Source organism: Staurois parvus, unplaced genomic scaffold (assembly GCF_062004578.1).
Source record: "Staurois parvus isolate SC_StPar_1 unplaced genomic scaffold, SC_StPar_1.0 ptg000044l, whole genome shotgun sequence".
Taxonomy (NCBI): domain Eukaryota; kingdom Metazoa; phylum Chordata; class Amphibia; order Anura; family Ranidae; genus Staurois; species Staurois parvus.
In genome coordinates this window covers 3,713,969-3,733,599 of record NW_028317840.1, presented here as the reverse complement: position 1 = coordinate 3,733,599, position 19,631 = coordinate 3,713,969, and the positions used below count along the sequence as shown (strand labels likewise).

Genomic DNA, 19,631 nt, shown 5'->3' with positions numbered 1-19,631 from the left:
CTGTGCACTGCCATCCACAGCAGTGTGCCTGAGCCGACAGGAAGGAGGACTGTTTATAAACAAAGCAGCCCTCCTCCCCATCTGTGATCATTGGTAATCACTGGGCGCCGGCGGGTAATCACCGGCTGGTGCCCCAGTGATTGACAGCTGTGGCCGCGAATGGCAGCGCGGGTATGGCGCGAGTGTGGCTCGTGTGCGCTCCCTACCCTCTCCAAAACCGAGTTTCTAGTCTTCCCCCCAGCCCGGACACCACCCCCCATTGACTTCTCCATCACATCCAATAACGCCACCATGAAACCCGCCCCGCAGGCCAGAGTACTTGGTGTCATTCTGGACTCCAACCTATCCTTCCAGCCCCAAGTCCAATCTTTAACAAACTTATGCAGACTCCACCTCCGCAACATCGCCAAAATCCGCACGTTCCTAACCCCAGAAACCACTAAACAGCTCATCCACTCCCTCATCATATCACGACTTGACTACTGCAACTCCCTCTTCACTGGCCTGCCTCGCCGCTGGCTATCCCCACTTCAGACGATCCTGAATACGGCTGCCAGACTCATTCACCTTTCCAACCGCTCCATTTCCGCCACCCCCCTCTGCCAATCCCTCCACTGGCTTCCGATTGCACAACGGATCAAATTCAAAATCCTAACACTGACGTACAAAGCTGTCCACCATACTGCCCCGTACTACATCCCTGACCTAATATCCAAGTACCACCCAGCACGCACACTCCGCTCCTCACAAGACCTCCTTCTCTCTAGTTCCCTGGTCTCCTCCTCCCATGCCCGCCTCCAGGACTTCTCCAGGGTGTTACCCATCCTCTGGAACTCCCTGCAACAACCCATCAGATTATCACCTACTCTCCTCTCCTTTAGGCGCACCCTGAAAACCCATCTCTTCAGGGAAGCTTACCCCACCCCCTGCTAACTTGCCAACCTCCTCCACTCTACCTACCACTCCATCCCCCACAGCTATCTCCTCCTGTGCCACCATCCCCTCCCTCCTAGATTGTAAGCTCGAAAGAGCAGGGCCCTCGATCCCCTCATGTTTTGCATTGTATTGGTATTGTTTTGTCACATGTTCTGTCCCCCTTTGTAATGTACAGCGCTGAGCGAACCATTGGCACTTTATAAATACTGTATAATAATAATAATACCCGGAAATGCAACATCACATAAATATACGTGATTTTGCACATCCGTGCCGCCCTGTAGCACTATTTCTGCTATAGGGCGGTCGGGAAGCAGTTAATTATACCACTCTGGATATAGTTTATCTTTAATTAAATGTTTTTTCTTTATCACAGAATAACTTACACCACAAAGGTAATTTTATTACTACATATATCACTACAATTGAACATTACTACCAAAACTGCTAGGAAGGATTTGATAAATGAAAAGATATGGAGAAGGCATTTATTTTTGTTCCAGATTCTAAAGTTTTCTCCCCAGACATTACGCATACAATACCTTTCTGTCCTTAGCAGACATTTCGCTAATGGTTTGAATTATGTTGAACACATGAATCCTTAGTTCACCTCTAATTTCTTCATTAGAAATAATTTGTGACTTATTTGTGTAGTATATTTATATAACATCAACAACAAATTCCTCAGTGTTTTGCAGAGAATATATTAACATATACAGCAGTCTTTGTCCTTGAGAAACATACAGTCTAAGGTCAGCACCAAAAACTCAAAGCACTAGTCAAGATGCAGTTAGTGACTTCTTTAACAAGTATTATTCAAATTGAGTAATTGTTGGGCAGCAAGAGATTCTGTTAAAAAATATAAGTACAGGAATGGTAAATGAAAAGAATAGCAAATCATGCTTAAAGCTACCTTCTCCACAGAAAGTGATTGTACAATGAGTTGACATTTTCATAGCAACTTTTGTAGACATCTTGCAGGAGATCAAATTTGTTTTTGCCACCTAAAGTTCCCCGTTAGGTACATACACTATATGATCAAAGATTTGTGGACACCTGATCATCACAAATACACCATATGGCCAAAGCTATGTGGACGCACTTTTAAATTATTGAGTTCAGGTGTTCCCAGTGAAGGGTATTGTTGATTCTTTAGCACACAAACATATTTTAGACACCTGTGCACTTCCAACCTTGTGGCAGGAATTTGGAAAAGGCCCTTTTCTTTTCCCTCATGACTGTGCCAAACGCTAGCCACAAAGCAAGTTCTATAAAGACATGATTTGACAGATTTGGTGTAGAGAAACTTATGTGACCTGCATTGAGCCCTGACCTTAAAGTAGGCCCAAAGCACTTTTGATGCTACTTCTCCCGGGGATCACCGGAGTGCACTTCGTTCTGCTCTCCTGTGATCTGTATTCACCAGACAGCAGGCTAAAGCCCAGTGTTGGCTAACATCACTAGCTAACATCACTAAGGCGATCCAGGCTCTGGAGAGATCCCAACTTTAAAGCTAAGATTCACCCAGGTTCCTGACTGATAGCTGGCACAACCTCTCAGCCAGCTGCTAAGAGCATGAGCTAGCTGCTCCTGCCCCCTCCACAGTCTGGGGCTCCAGTGAGCACTGGAGGGACAGAGCAGAGACTCACAGTTAATGTCTCTCTACCCACCGAAGACCAAGACTTTAGCAGCCAGCGGTCTTTGATCGCTAAATTCTTTTTATAGAGGCAGTGGGGGCAGATGCAGCACTGAACAAATGTTGCATCCACCTAGGTGAGTATGTATGTTTGTATTTTTCAATCCTGAACTTCTCTTTTAACCATACTGAACACCTTTGGACTGAATAGGAATGCCAAATGTGAGCCAGGTCTTCTTGTCCAACATATGAAGGTGACCTCACATATGTTCTTCTAGCTTAATGGGCAGAAATTCCCACTGATACAGTGTGGAAAGCCTTTCCCGATCAGAAAAGGCTGCTATAATTGCAACATCCATATTCAAGTCCATGGTTTTGGAAGGGAATGCCCAACAAGCTCATATAAGTGTGATGGCCAGGTGTCCACAAACCTTTGGATACATTGAAATTGATTTACTAAAACTGGAGAGTACAAAATCCGGTGTAGCTCTGCATAGAAATCAGGCTTCCAGGTTTTTTTTGTCAAAGCTTAATTGAACAAGCTGAATTTAGAGGCTAATTGACTACCATGTACAGTTGTACCAGATTTTGCACTCTCCAGTTTTAGTAAATCAACCCCATAATGTTTGTACTGTTTATAGTTTAGCTACTGTATCTTTTTTTAATATATTGAGATAGACCAATAAATAAAATTTCCACTTCATTATAGGTAAAAAGTACATATTTTTATCATTCATAATAAAAAAACTGACCCCAAAGAACATTGCAGATATTTCACATTACTGGAGACTGAAGACAATCGATTATCTTCAAAGAAACAGACCATGTCTGATAGACATTGTAAGAGGATAACCATATTATGACACTATGCAAAACTACCAAGCATAGTTTGAATATAAAAAAAAAAACACATACAGTATACTTGTCCCATGTGCACTAATATACTTAAAGTGGTTGTAAAGCTATTAAACCAGCGATGTGCACTCTGCAGCAGCTTTTCTCTCTTCTCCCAGCTCTCGTAGTCTTGGCTGAGAGCAATGGGAGCCATTGGCTCCTATTCCTGTCATTCATAACCTGTGAGCAGAGAGCAGGGGGCGGGGCTCAGCCAGGCTGTGCGTCTGAATAGGTGCAAGCATCCTGGCTCGGGAGTGAGTGCTACCATAGGAAGCAACAGCGGGGGGGGAGGAGCAAGGAGCACCAGCGGGGGAGTATAAAAGAGGAGGGTCAAAGCTGCACTGTGCAATTCCACACAGAAGTAAGGTCAGTAAGCGATTAAAACATATTGATGCCATTATTTTATTTCTATTAAGTTGATCTCTTTTACATGTACTCTATATCTAAAAAAACACAAAAAGGTTAGATTTTCCTTTACAAACATCTATTTTGAGGATTCCAATACTTTACAAAGCAAATTAATAATCTGCAAAAGTGTCCAAAGCTACAGATTTTAAAATCACTGTATAGACATAGTCAGCAAGCAGCATCTTCACAATCAGCTGTTTGCTGTATGTTTTCCCCAGAGTTTGTATCATGCTGTTATTTTAGCAAACGAATCAATGATCACTAAGTCTTGATGTGTTTTCACTCCATTCATTATTGATTCCTAGACAAAAGCATAAATGTCTCTGTGTACAAGCAGTAATTCTTTAAATCAGGGTGCAGCACATTTACCATTTGATTCACTGGTACAGGATTGTTTCAGAAAAGGGGGGTTAATTACTGGCAACAGTAAAATAAGATCTATGTAAATAGCTATTTTGAAAAAAAAAACTGAAAGAGACATCAGAGAAAACAATATTGTAGTGCTATCCTCGCAGGAGCCGCTAGTAATCTTGGGTCCTCTGCTCTTCCCAGCACAGCTTGGAATAGCACAGCTTGACACAGTGCGACTCGACACAACACAGCTTGGCACAGCACAGCTCTCTCTCTCCTGGTTGGATCACTTCCCCCAACTGCTCAGCTCCTTCCTGGGATTTTTTATATTCTTTTATATGGTCCCTTCTGATCTCAATTGCTTAGGGGCCTTGTAGTTGCAGCCCACGAACAGTTGTGGATAGAATCCTGCAAACTTAATTTCCCAAACTGCTCCCGGCGATCTGTAATCTGTCACAGTTAAACTAGTCAAACTGGCATTGTCATCTTGTGAACAAATGAAGCTCTGAAATTCAGTAACATTGCACATTGTTATAGTATGGACCCACTTGTTTAAAGAATGAGTAATTAGGACATTGGGCCTCAGTAAATATAATGATATTGTGCTGTAAAATTAATACCATAGGTGATAGTGACTGTACATTGCATAGAGGATGTGTTAACCAGATGTGCCATGCCACATGAAACTTTGGGAAACAATTGTTCTTAAGCACAAATATATGTCCATAGAAGCACTGAAAATTGACATCATTAATAACCCCTGTGAAACTCAGTACAGTGGAGGAGTTCCAGTTACATGTTGTACTGCCTTTAGATGCCAAAAGGATATGTAATGAAATTATTCTGAAATGAACAAATAAATCATTTATAGTGTTGTACTGTGGAGAATAGCTAGTTCAAAAGAGGGGATAATCTACAAAGTAATGAGTTCAGATATCAGTTTGAATATGGGATTACAAACGAATGTCAGAGACTTGCAATACCAAAGTATAGGGATTAAAGAGTATATAGCACCACAGTTTCTCCAACAATGGGGGTCAAGAACTTGGATACTTTCAATGGCATATGGTCCTAGATTGTAAGCTCGAAAGAGCAGGGCCCTCGATCCCCTCATGTTTTGCATTGTATTGTATTGTTATTGTTCTGTCCCCCATTGTAATGTACAGCGCTGAGCGAACTATTGGCGCTTTATAAATACTGTATAATAATAATAATAATAATACTACCTGTGAAGGAACTTCTGAAGAAGTTCCCAATGAGTTGTGCTTTGGGTGGCTTTGTAAGTTAAGGCAATGGCTTTGCTTCTTTTATTGTCTGGGGATGATTTGCCAGTATCTCTTTCCCATTTTAATATTGTCTTAAATTTGGAAAAGTGGGCTACGCCATTTAATTTACTGTAGACAAGGGATATACCTTTAAGGTTGAGTTTAGACATAAGAATTATAAACATCTAAATCCAGTGGATAATTGTGGGGGATCTGCAGTTAGTAAAGTAGGTGTGCTATCTAAATGTATATCAGTGAATAGGTCAGAAAGTGTTGTAGCCCCTGAGCAATCCAAGGATGAAGGGCAAGGCGGAGTATGCGTAGTTACAGTGTTTCATTGGGTAGCAAAGCAGAACAAGGGGTTGAGGAGTCTTTAATGGAGTCTTAAGGCATGTATCGTGGCTTGGATAGTAGGGTATGAGGAGGGGACCACAGTATGGTCAGCAAGAACCGCTAAGATTAGGACTTTCGAATTACCCATAGGTAGGTGAAGACGTTCAGTATGGGCCCAAGTGTTAGCAGAATTGTGCATCCACCAGGAATTTGATTGGTCTAGTAAGGCCGCAATGTAATAGTGTTACATGTTAGGCAAAGAGAGACCCCTAAGCGCTTATGTTTTGTTAAGGTGGAGAAAATTAACTTTAGCCAATGGAAGAATAACCATTTAAAACAAATGACTTCAAATTTTAACAGTTAATGTAGGTCATTAGATTGTACCATTTTGGGGAATCTGTTAAAACTATACCTAAAAGTAGTATAGCCCCTACACTGCACATTTTATTTACCTGGTGTAAACTAACATTACATTTAGGGATAATAGGGAACTTGAAGTGAAACATCTATCAAAGCAGACATCTTAGCCTCTCAGTGTGTTCATATATGTAAAGTGCAAGTGTACAATCCAAACGCACACGTTCCTGCGTTAAAAATGGCTGTGTGTATAAGTGGGTGTTGCAGCGACCGTCGGCTGGAACCAAACAGAATCAGCAAGGGAAAATGTCACCAGCACACTGAGGATCACCAATATGGGGCCTAAAGTTTTAATGAACGATCACATAGTTACAGCAAGGCAACATTTCGGAGTCTTGCAGGACCCCTTCATCAGGCATGTGACCATATATGGAAAGTGAGACCATTTCCTGTGTCAACAATGGGAGGACAAGGCAATCTTTCAACAATGGGGTGTAAGGAATATCATTCCGCTAAATCAGAAAGGAACATCACCACTATGGTTTATTCAACTAAAGAGGCTAATTGGCAATCTTCTACGAAAATGTAAAATAAAATAGAAGATCTTATCATATACTGTATATAAGATAAAATAGAAGATCTGGCAACCCTGTGGATCAATGAATTGGGTTGTCCAGCTGGGCAGACTGACATCAGAAGTGGCTCTCTCCCTAACAATGGAACTTGCTAACTTGATAGGTGTAATGCCCTGTATTATGGTACTACTGTAAAAGATGCAGGATGCCTGAGTGTGTGAATGTGTGTATATGAACGTGTATATATTTTAGCACACATACAAGTCTGCAGTTTGATGTTGTTTCAAAAATATAAAAAAATTAATAAACAACTTTAAAAAAATAAGATGATTTTAAAGCACCATTTCTCCATCTTTGTCTATTTTAAATCTGCTATCTTCTGGTAATAGCACACTATACTGTTTTAAAAATGTACATGAAAGTTTGATCTATGAAAAAACAGCGAACTCTACTTACATTTCAGACCAGCAGGATGTAGCTTATGGTTGTATTTTTGCACTATCCTCATAGTATTCAATTTCTAACAACTAATCAGTTAAATGTTAATGTTACAAGATACAAGTGATCCGTTTATCCAATTGTTAGAATACAATATTAAAACTTGGACAAGGTATGCATAGACATTGATTAGGTTTTCCAGACATTTAGCAAGTGTTCATTAATGCAGGCCATAGATGGGGAGAAAAACTGCAGATTTTTCTTTTAAAAAACGAAAAATCGGTTGTTCAAGTGGCCGACGTTACCATCAATGGTAAAAAAAATCGGCCGATTTTCTACCCGTCTAGAGCCGGCAAAAAGTGTCCCTGCAGAGAGCTCTGCTATTTCTTTGACAGTTCTCTGACAGTTCCTTGACATTTATAGAAGTTGCAACAATGTATCTATTTGTTTCCATTTAGGATACAGATGTTTTTATTCGGAAACAAATAGATACAATGTTTCAACCACTGTAAATGTCAAGGAACTGTCAGAGAACTGTCAGAAATAGCGGAGCTCTCTGCAGAGACACTTTTTGCTGGACTGGAATTCTTCTTATTTTCATCCTACTTCTTCTTCTTCTTCTTCTTCTTCTTCTTCTTCTTCTTCTTCATCCTCATCCTCATCCTCTTCTTCTTCTTCTTCACCCTCATCCTCATCCTCTTCTTCTTCTTCTTCATCCTCATCCTCTTCTTCTTCATCCTCATCCTCTTCTTCTTCTTCTTCTTCATCCTCATCCTCCTCTTCTTCTTCTTCTTCTTCTTCATCCTCATCCTCTTCTTCATCCTCATCCTCTTCTTCTTCATCATCCTCTTCTTCTTCTTCATACTCATCCTCTTCTTCTTCATCATCCTCATCCTCTTCTTCTTCTGCATCCTCATCCTCTTCTTCATCATCATCCTCTTCTTCTTCATCATCATCCTCATCCTCTTCTTCTTCTTCTTCATCCTAATCCTCTTCTTCATCCTCATCCTCTTCTTCTTCATCATCATCATCATCCTCTTCTTCTTCTTCATCCTCATCCTCTTCTTCATCTTCTTCTTCTTCTTCCTCATCCTCTTCTTCTTCCTCATCCTCATCCTCTTCTTCTTCCTCATCCTCATCCTCTTCTTCATCATCATCCTCATCCTCTTCTTCTTCTTCTTCATCCTCTTCTTCTTCTTCTTCATCCTCATCCTCTTCTTCTTCTTCATCCTCATCCTCTTCTTCTTCATCCTCTTCTTCTTCCTCTTCTTCTTCTTCATCCTCTTCTTCATCGTCTTCCTCTTCTTCTTTTTCTTCTTTTTGTCTTCCTCTTGCAGGTCACTGCTCATGCGCAGATTTTTTATCGGTAAAAAATCGGCCGATTTGCCCACTAATTGCCGTGAAAATCGGCCGATCGGCAAAATCGGCCGATATTTTTCCAACTTTACCGGAAAAAAAAAACGGCCAAAATACCGAAAAACGGCCGACCAAATCGCCCACTAACGATCCGAAAATCGGCCGATTTTATTTTCGGCCGAAAAATCGGCCGATTTTCGACCCATCTATGGCCTGCATAAGTGTTCAAACATTTTTACATTTACATGAAAACACTAAATGAGTACAAATTAGTTTAAAAAAATAATCTTTTCAAGGTAAATAATTGTTTAAAATGGGAAGTAGTTTATGAAATTTCTAAAATTATATTTAACATTTCAGGGTTGACAGAGAATGTTAGGAAAAAAATTAAAAAACATATCAAATACCTCTCATATGTTTAAAAATTGTAATCAAGCTTTCCCATTCATTGCACTGAGTATTTTATAATTATTCATAAGCCAATGGTGATAAAATAATTCCTATTTTAATACACCTAGATCGGGTGTCGGCAACCCGCGGCTCCGGAGCCGCATGCGGCTCTTTTTCACCTTTCCTGCGGCTCCGGAGCACACTGCCCACCAGGTGACAGGCAATAGGGTCGGCAAGCCGCGGCTCTTTTAATGCAGATCTTCTGTGTGCCGGGCGCCCGCTGGCAAACATTGGCTGTCAGGATGTAGGCGGGGCAGCCCGGATGTAGGCGGGGCAGCGTGACGAACTCCTCTCCTCTCACAGTCCGCCCTGAAGACCAGAACGGCGCGGGAACCCAGCGAGAGGAACGCGCGGAGCAAAGGTAAGTGAATTCACACAATATGGGGAATGAATTACTATGGGGGATGAATTACTATATGGGGGATGAATTACTATATGGGGAATGAATTACTATATGGGGGATGAATTACTATGGGGGATAAATTACTATAGGGGGGATGAATTACTATATGGGGGATGAATTACTATATGGGGGATGAATTACTATAGGGGGGATGAATTACTACGGGGGATGAATTACTATATGGGGGATGAATTACTATAGGGGGGATGAATTACTATGGGGGATGAATTACTACGGGGGATGAATTACTATATGGGGGATGAATTACTATATGGGGGATGAATTACTATATGGGGGATGAATTACTATAGGGGGGATGAATTACTATAGGGGGGATGAATTACTATGGGGGGATGAATTACTATGGGGGATGAATTACTATATGGGGGATGAATTACTATATGGGGGATGAATTACTATATGGGGGATGTATTTTCAGTTTTAAAAATGTTTCTCTCAAAATAAATTTCAATCGTGGTTTTGGCGAGATTTGGCTCAGTCGAAAAAAAAGGTTGCCCACCACTGACCTAAGGCTATGATTGTGATTATGACGATACACTGTGGCCCTGATTAACCCTTTGCTTACTGGGCCCTTAAACCCCCTTCATGACCAGAGCGTTTTTTGCAATATATGCAGTGTCGGATTTGTTTTAAATGTTGCAATGGTTTTGCGGCTCCCAGTCTTTTTTTCCCTCTCGGAAACGGGTCCAAGTGGCTCTTTATGTCTTAAAGGTTGCAGACCCCTGACCTAGATGAAACACTAATTACATGCTTCCATTAAATGTTTGTCACTGCTAAGCCTTTAAAACTAGTGCTCTCATTGTTGAGCAGTGGTTAAATGCCTCACTCAAATGCTCGTAAATAGGTCCTGACTTCTTTGGAATGGAATGTCCCTGAGTACCCTATAGTTTACATGTTTCATTTAGAACTACCTGAGCACTGTACACAATGTACCGTACTATTCTTTCAGTATTGTCAACATGTACAATATTACATTTTTTTTTCTTTTTAATCATTATTTTGACTATCACAATTTTTTTTCTACTGAAGTTTTGTTGTCTCACTTTTTTAATGTGTTTTTCATGAAAAATACACCATTCACATTTTATTTTAAAAATAAGAATATTGATCTATTTCAGCCCGAAATATAAACCTGAATGGATTTTGAAATAATTCAGTATATATATATATATATATATATATATATATATATATATATATATAATAAATGGATGTGTTGCAAAGCAATTACAAAAACAATAATAAAGCATTTCAACTTTAAATATATTATATATAATATATAATGTATATTGTGATGTGATGCACAGAACATTAAATCACACTATTTATTATTTAGTAGCCATGCCACAGAATATCCTGTTGAAGCCTCTTGCAACCATCCACTTTAAAAAAAAAAAATACTATCTACAATTGCAATAAAACTAACCTGGTGGCTTTTAGTGTAGAGAATGTAGACGAGGCCTTCTATGAAAAGCCTAATATAAGTTGGACATCATCACTACATACTGTAGCAGTGGTAGTTTAAACTAGCTTGTGTGACTTAGGCTTCATGCACACTAGGCCTTTTTACAGCTGTTGTTTTGGGCATCAGGCATTTTTTTCTACAGCCAGTAAACTCCCCAGCATGTTATCCTATGTGTTCATGCACACATAGGCTTTATCAGCATTTTTGGGCAGGGACGTTTTCAAGCTGGAAAAAAAACCCAGAACGACTGCATTTGAGAGTTTTTCAACTGCAAAATGCAGATATCTGGCATTTATGAAAGTTTTTGAGCCTCAAGCTCTTGTGGGAATATCGTTTTTCTTAAAAATGCTAAAAAATGTAAACACTGAAAAATGCTAAACAAAAAGCTGAAAAACGCTAATAAACACAACAAAACTCATGTTTTTAAAGCAGCATTCTACAGCTAATGCTACTGGCATTTTTATGACATCCAGTGTGCATGAGGCCTTAGGGTGAAATCACAGTAGAACAGACAGCTTCCAGAGTGCTTTACCTCTCCGGCACCTGTCCATCCATCTGCAGTAGGGGGACGTGTGTTACACAATTCAGCGCATCACACAGCTCCTTTTTTTCTTTTGTTTATTTTTGTAGTGTATAAAAGTACAGTTCATTCATGTTGCTGTACAGATTTGTAATGCACTGCACTGCTGTGCAGTGCCATGGAGTTCTATTCAGTGCACTGATAAAATGCAGCATATCTGCATTTTAGCACAGCTCCGGGCTGTGTTGCATTGTGAATGGTACACACAGCTTACAATTTTTTCTGTGTGTCCTTATGGTGACACAGTGCAATAAAACACCTATCACTGCACCTTGTGTAAATTCAGCCTTAGACTGTACACCAGTACATAACCTTCTCTAAACTTCATCTCCACCACCTGGGAAACACTTCCACTGCTGACGTCCACCCCTCATCTCCTCAAGCCAGACCTCATCCCTCAGTCTGGGACTGACACAAACTGGAACTTGCAGCTAGACTTTCCTTGGCCACAACTTACCAAATTGAACTTTACCCATCCTGATCTTAAGCACGAGAACTCTAGCCACAGGGAGTTACCACAACGAGATACGCCACTGCACGCTAGACTATCTGCTACCAAGCACCCTGATAAACTTTCCACCTCACTTGTACGCCACTCCGTTTACTTTTCTAAAATGCCACCTGTATTCCTCCTCCTCATACTCCTCTCCTCCGTTCCCAAAATCTCTTCTCTTTATCCCTCTGCTCCTCCCAAACAACTATACATCGCGCCCTCACTGCTTCCATCTCCCCACTACGTCTCTCACTACCTCCTCCTGATACTCCACTCTCCCACTGATCCGAACGCCACCACTGGTAGATTCACACGCTCTTGTATATCCCACTCCCATGCCACCTTTCTCACCCTTCTTCTTTTCCTAACCGCGGGGGAAATCTCCCCGAACCCTGGTCCTTCACCACCTCGCTCACCCACATGGTACCCTCCTACTTCCACGAACTGCCGTAACCCCCTCAACCTAATACCTGTCCCCCTGCTCCCCAAAACCACCCCTCCATTTTCGTGTGCACTCCCGAACGCCCGATCGGTTTGCAACAAACTCACCGCCATCCATGACCTCTTTGTCTCCCGCTCCCTCAACCTCCTAGCGATCACGGAAACCTGGATCCAAGCCACTGGCTCTACCTTCCCTGCGGTGCTCTCCAATGGAGGTCTCACCTGGACCCACTCACCCAGACCCAACGATTGAAAAGGTGGTGGGGTTGGTATGCTCCTGTCACCACTGAGCACCTTCCAAGTCCTCCCAAACCCCCCCTCTCTATCCTTCTCCTCCTTTGAGGCCCACTGCATCCAACTATTCTCTTCAATCCCTCTGAGGATTGCAGTAATCTAACGGCCTCCCGGACCCATGTCCCGCTTCCTCGACAACTTCTCTGCCTAGTTACCCTTCTTTCTCTCCTCTGAGTTACCCACCATCATCCTTGGTGACTTCAACATCCCTATCAACATCAATAACCCGGCTACAACCCAACTCCTCCACTTAACCTCTTCTTTTGCACTCGCACAGTGTATACAGTCCAAAACCCACTCCAATGGGAACACCCTGGACCTTGTTTTCTCTCATCTCTGCACCCCCCACAACCTCTCTAACGCCCCCTTTCCTATCTCTGACCACAACCTTATCACCTTCTCTGTCTCCTCCTCCTCAAACACCTACCCCCCCCCCCAAACGTCAAACTATCACCAGCCGAAACCTTCGCGACTTAAACCCTGCCCCCTTCCACTCTGCAGCTGACCAACTTTATGACAGTATCCTTCCCCTGTCCTGCCCTGACCTGGCCACTACTGTTTATAATAACTCGCTGTCAGCCGCTCTTGACTCCTTAGCACCCCTAACCACGCGAAGCATTAGACCCCGACCACTTCAACCCTGGCAGAATGACCATACCAAAAATCTCAAATGACGCAGTCGTGCGCTGGAGCGATTATGGTGCAAAATCAGATCTCAACAAGCGTTCACCCGATATAAATCTGCCTTCCTCACCTACACCTCCTTCCTCCACGCTGCCAAGCAAGCCTACTTTGTAACCCTCATCAATACCCTCTCCTCCAGTCCTCGTCGGCTCTTCTCTACTTTTAACTCTCTACTCTCTCCGCCCCCACCTCCACCCAGTACCTCACTCACCACCCACGAGATTGCTAACCACCTCCAAAGCAAGATCGATGCAATTCGTAGGGACATCGCCACTGCTCAGACTTCCACCCCACCTAGCATCCCTCACACGAAAACCCCCTCAACACTCCTCTCCTTCGACCTTGCCACTGTCCAGACCTCCACCCCACCTAACATTCCTCACACTAAAACCCCCTCAACACTCCACTCCTTCGACCTTGCTACCACTGAAGACGTCACTAAGGTCCTCTCTGCAGCTCGCCTTACCACCTGCTCCCTTGACCCTGTCCCCACACAACTCCTACGATCACCCTCCTCCTTCACCCTATGCTCCCTCACTCACATCTTTAATCTCTCCCTCTCTACTGGCGCATTTCCCTCCCCTCTGAAGCATGCCCACATCACTCCCATACTTAAAAAACCCTCCCTGGATCCCACCGACCTAAACAACCTTTTACCCATCTCCCTGCTGCCATTTACATCCAAACTCCTTGAGCGCTTAGTCTATAATCGCCTGAGTTCCCACCTCACCGACAACAACCTCCTTGATCCCCTACAGTCTGGCTTTCGTCCCCTACACTCCACCGAAACCGCCCTATTCAAACTCACCAACGACCTGCTAACCACCAAAGCTAATGGCCACTACTCAGTGCTCCTACTCCTCGACCTCTCCACGGCTTTCGAGACGGTCGACCACCCCCTCCTCCTCAAAAAACTATACTCTCTTGGCCTTAGAGACTCCACTCTCTCCTGGCTCCTTCAGTGTTACCTATAACGCTGCCACCTCCCCCTCACTCCCCCTCTCTGTTGGGGTCCCTCAAGGTTCCGTCCTCGGGCCCCTTCTCTTCTCCATATACACCTCCTCCCTTGGCCAACTGATACACTCCCATGGCTTCAACTACCATCTCTATGCCGATGACACGCAAATCTATCTCTCTACCCCTCGCCTCACCCCTTCAGTCTCCGCCTGAATCACTAGCCTATTGAACGACATATCAGATTGGATGTCACTACACTTCCTCAAATTAACCTGTCCAAAACTGAGCTCCAAGTCCCCCCCCCCCGCACTTCTCCATCACGACCAACAACGCCTCCATCAGTCCCACCCCGCAAGCCAGAGTACTAGGTGTCATTCTAGACTCCAATCTGTCCTTCCAGCCCCAGGTCCAATCGCTGACAAATTCATGTAGACTCCACCTCCACAACATCTCTAAAATACACTCCCTTATTATATCACGACTTGACTATTGTAACTCCCTCCTCACCGGCTTACCTCATCACAGGCTATCCCCGCTTCAGTTTGGCTGAATTCCGCGGCCAGACTCATCCACCTTACTAACCGCTCCGTATCCACCACCCCCCTCTGCCAATCCCTCCACTTGCTTCCGATTGCCCAACGCATAAAATTCAAATTACTAACATTGACGTACAAAGCTGTCCATAACACTGCCCAAAACTACATCACCAACCTGATATCCATATACAACCCAAAACGTACTCTCCGCTCCTCACAAGACCTCCTACTCTCTAGTTCCCTGGTCTCCTCCTCCCATGCTCGTCTCCAGGACTTCTCCAGGGCTTCCCCCATCCTTTGGAACTCACTACCCCAATCCATCAGACTGTCACCTACCCTCCTCACCTTTAGGCGCACCCTGAAAATCCATCTCTTCAGGGAAGCCTACCCCACCCTCACCTAACTGCCGATCTCCTCCACTCTTCCAACCACTCCATCCCCCACAGCTATTTCCTCCTGTACCACTATCCCCTCCCTCCTAGATGGTAAGCTCCAAGGAGCAGGGCCCTCGAATCCCTCGTGTATTGTACTGTATTGTTACTGTACTGTCTCGTGTACTGTCTCCCATTATAATGTACAGCGCTGAGCAAACCTTTTGGCGCTATATAAATACTGTATAATAATAATAATAAATAGTGAAACATTGGTAGTTTACAATTGCTCTGGTAATGTACTGTACATTAGGGGTGCCCAGCTTGTAGGTCATGTTTCCACAGGGGTACTTCTGAATGGTTTAAGGTGGAGGTCAGCCAGGGGTGAACCGATAACTCATGGGGCCCCCGGGCAATAGGAGATAATAGGACCCCCTGTGTCCCACCCATACTCAGGCCACACCCTTACTCAAGCCCCACCTACATATTGCAGCTCAGCTACATAGAGGGGACCTTTAAATATCTACAACAGCATAGCCTGTCTGGATGTTCTTGGCTTCTACTTCTATCTGTAGAATCTGCTAGGCACATCTAGGTATAAATATGGCTGCCATGCAGCACCCATCTTTATGACACAACCAGGGGGTGTTTTATGAAAGAAGTGGCCTTTGTGCAAGATCATAATTTGGGCGCTAATGACAGAGAAAAAAGTTCTGCTCGAGCAGCACAGAGCAGCAAAAATTGGGTGTGGTTTTCGGGGGCTGGTTACATAAATGCCCAATGATTGAGAGGTTAATTGCCTTCGGCTCTAGCTCAGCTTTCTCCTGTCAGGGTTACCAACCCCACACAACTTTTTTTTTCCTGTTACATGGAATTTCCTTTTACATGGAATAGCTATTGACAGAACACATACCGAGTACCTGAAATATGACAGTAACTCCTATTAGAAACTAAGAGGGGAAGAGGGGGTGGGAAAGTGGGACGAGGGAGAAGAGAGATAGGAAAAAGAGGGAGAGAGAGAAATGGGGGAGATGGGAAAGTGGAAAGAGGTGGGGGAAAGAGAGGGAGGTAAGAAGAGAAAAGAGTGAGCTAGAGGAAGGAGAGAGAGAGAGAGGGAGAGAGATGGGGTGTGAGAGAGGGAGAGGGAGGCGAGGGGGTGAGAGAGAGAGGCAGGTGGGAATGGGAAGGAGTGAGCTAGAGGAAGGTGAGAAAGAGAGAGTGTGAGAGAGAGAGAGAGGGAAATGGAGGTGAAGGGGTGAGAGAGGGGGAGAGGGAGGTGAGGGGGTGAGAGAGAGAGAGGGAGAGAGAGAGGGAGGTGAGAAGGGGAAGAAGTGAGCAAGAGGAAGGTGACAGCGAGAGGGGGTTATAGAGAGAGGGGAAGAGGGAGGTAAGGGGGATAAGACAGGCGGGGAGAGAGAGAGGCAGGTGAGAAGGGGAAGGAGTGAGCTAGAGGAAGGTGAGAGAGAGTGAGAGGGGGGTGAGAGAGAGAAGGAGAAGGCGGTGGGGGGAAGGGAGGTGAGGGGGGGTGAGAGAGGGGGAGAGAGAGAGAGGCAGGTGAGAAGGGGAAGGAGTAAGCTAGAGGGAGGTGTGAGAGAGAGGGGGGAGGTGAGGGAGGGATGTGATGGGGGTGAGAGAGAGAAAGAGGGAGAGAGAGAGGCAGGTGAGAAGGAAAGAGTGCGACAGAGGAGGGTGAGAGAGAGAGGGTGAGAGAGAGGGGGTAAAAAAGAGAAGGGAGAGAGAAAAGGGGGCAGAGAGGGAGGTGAGGGGGGTGAGATACAGGGGGAGGAAGAGAGGGAGGTGGTGGGTGAGAGGGAGGATAGAGATAGAGTGGGGGGGTCAGAGAGAAAGAGGGGGTAAAGGAGAGAGAAGGTGGAGAGAATAAGGTGAGAGAGAGGCTGAGAGAGAGGGCGTGAAAGAGAGGGGGGTGAAAGAGAGAGAAAGGGTAAAGAGTGGGGGGCTGAGAGAGAGGGGGGAATGAGAGAGAGAGGGGGGTGAGAAAAGGGGGGGAGAGAGAGAGAGGGGGTTAGAGGGGGGTGAGAGAGAGCGTAGGATGAGAGAGGTGGGTGAGAGGAGGTATATATAGTGCCCCCATCCTCAAGGCACACATGGGGTCTCCATTATAAAGTGCAGAGTACATGCTCATCCTCAAGTCACAGAGTGGACCCCTCATTATAAGGCACACAGAGCCCCCACTTAGGGCAGAAAGGGGATCCACAATTGTAAAGGACAATACACCCTAATTTTCAGGTCAGAAAGTTTGCCCTTCATTACATGGTGTACAGAGCCTCCATTCCCAGGTCATGCAGGGGGTTCCACAATATAAAATGTACTGAGCTCCCCATCCTGAGGTCACACAGGGGTATCTTAATAGAAGGAGTGCGGACCCCCATCCACATGACATAAAAGGGGATCCCTCATTAAGAGCACACTGTCCCCACTCAAAACACACAGGGGCTTCCCATTATATGTAATACAGTGCTCACCCCATACACACAGGGTCGTCCAAATTTTTCATCACTGTATCCCCTGTACACATGTTCTATCACCTATCATCCTACCACCCTTGCTCCAGCAGACATTTAATTCCCTATGCTGCATATTCTACTTCCCACACCTGGACTTCAGGAGGTTGCAGGTGCAGCACTGAATGACAGGGCAGTAGACCAATCGGCTTTTGCTGCATTCAGGTATATCAGCAGCCAAACATCCTGCTGGGAGGCGGAACTATGAACATAGCTGTGTAGGAGAGGCTTTTGGCAGCGCTGTTCTCCTCACTGGCACAAGAAACGTGAGGAGAGATTTGAGCAAGTCACATGCACAGCCTACCTGCCGGCGGTGCAGCTGAACTCATGCTGACTCCTTCCCTGAGTTCTCTCACTGGTTCAGGAAGTTCCTCTTCCTCCCTTCCAGGCTCTCTTGGTCTCTGTTGGTCTCTCTATCTCCGTTCAGGATAAGACCCAGAGCCCACTTACTCCATCCTTATCACTCCATCCATCCCACCCTCTACTCCTAGGAGCCTCTGATGGGGCCCCAACTGGCCCCAGGCCCTCAGGCACTGCCCAAGCACCCAAATGGTCAGTCCGCCCCTGGGGGTCAGCAACCCACTGATTGTGACCTACCCGTTGACCACAGGCAGGTGAAGGACAGATCATGAACAGGCCCCTGCCTTGCTGACCCAGTGCTTTCCCCCAGAAAAACAGAGCAGTGAAGGTACACACTGTGGGACGAAGAAAGCCTCCTGATCCCCCAGTACCATTCCCTCTTGAACCCTCTGTATTCTGCCCTCCTGAACCCCCAGTACTGCACCCTCCTAAATCCCCAGTACCATGCTCTCTCGTCCTTCCTGCACCATACCCTCCTGAACCTTCTGCGCCTCACCATCTAAACCCCCCCTTCTCCGTACCCTTCTGACCCTTTGTACCATGCCCTTCTGACCTCCCTGTACTAATCCATTACGACCACCCTTGTCCTCTGCCCTGATAACCCCTGACCTGCTCACTGCTGTCCTCTGCTTTACAAATCTCTATACACTTCTCTTCATACTGATGACCTCTGTACACTTCTCTGCATGCTATTGACCGCTGTGTATAGCACTACATCTTACTGACATCTTTAGACTGCCCTACATACCACTGACTCTTGGACATCACCCTACATACTGCTTACATTGGCCAAAAATAAGAGAAGACAGCCAGGCCTGAAACTAGTTGAGAAAATCAGCTTGCAATACTGGGTGTACTGCTTTCATGATGACGTCTGGCATCAGACTTGTGGGGGTGACCAATTACTCTCCACACATGAAAAAAATGTGAATGAGAGTGAATGCGGAGTTTCTCACTGAAGATAAAATTTAAGGTAGGCTAAGTTTATATTTTTACAGTGACACTAGTTTTATTAGATTGTTCTAAGTTTTCTTCTTGTCATCTCTATTTTTTATTGGGGGCTTGCTAGTTAAGTTATTATTTTTTAAAAAGGCACCTCACCCTTGTGATCTTTGATCTCTTCTATGTTGTACATGTTGAGCTCCACCTCTCATAGGTTGCCTACACATGGTTTAAGGGTACTCCTAAAATGAAGCTTAGAAAACCACACTGAATGGTTGATTGAAGTGTTTGTATAGCCAAGACTTGTTTTTACACTTTTGAATAGAATTACAATTGAAAAAGGTTTAAAAACCCTGCCATATATTATTTTTGCTGTCTGTATCTCATTGGGGACAGTTCCCTTTACTTCCTATCCAGAAGAAACAACAGGAAGTGAGAAAGATATCCTCAATGTAAGGGGAATTTACCACTGGGATAGTTGTCCCTAAAACACATCTACATTGATAGACTTAAGCTTACCTCTTATTCTGGTGACAACTGTAACATGTTGTGGACAGCATGGT

At 44.5% G+C, this 19,631-nt stretch overlaps 1 protein-coding gene across 1 annotated transcript in view; it reads right to left on the bottom strand.

Annotated features, from left to right (window-relative positions):
* Window positions 1-19,631, bottom strand: part of CCSER1 (coiled-coil serine rich protein 1) — a 1,224,715-nt gene that overhangs the window by 354,951 nt on the left and 850,133 nt on the right. The gene's annotated exons all lie outside the window — the stretch shown is intronic.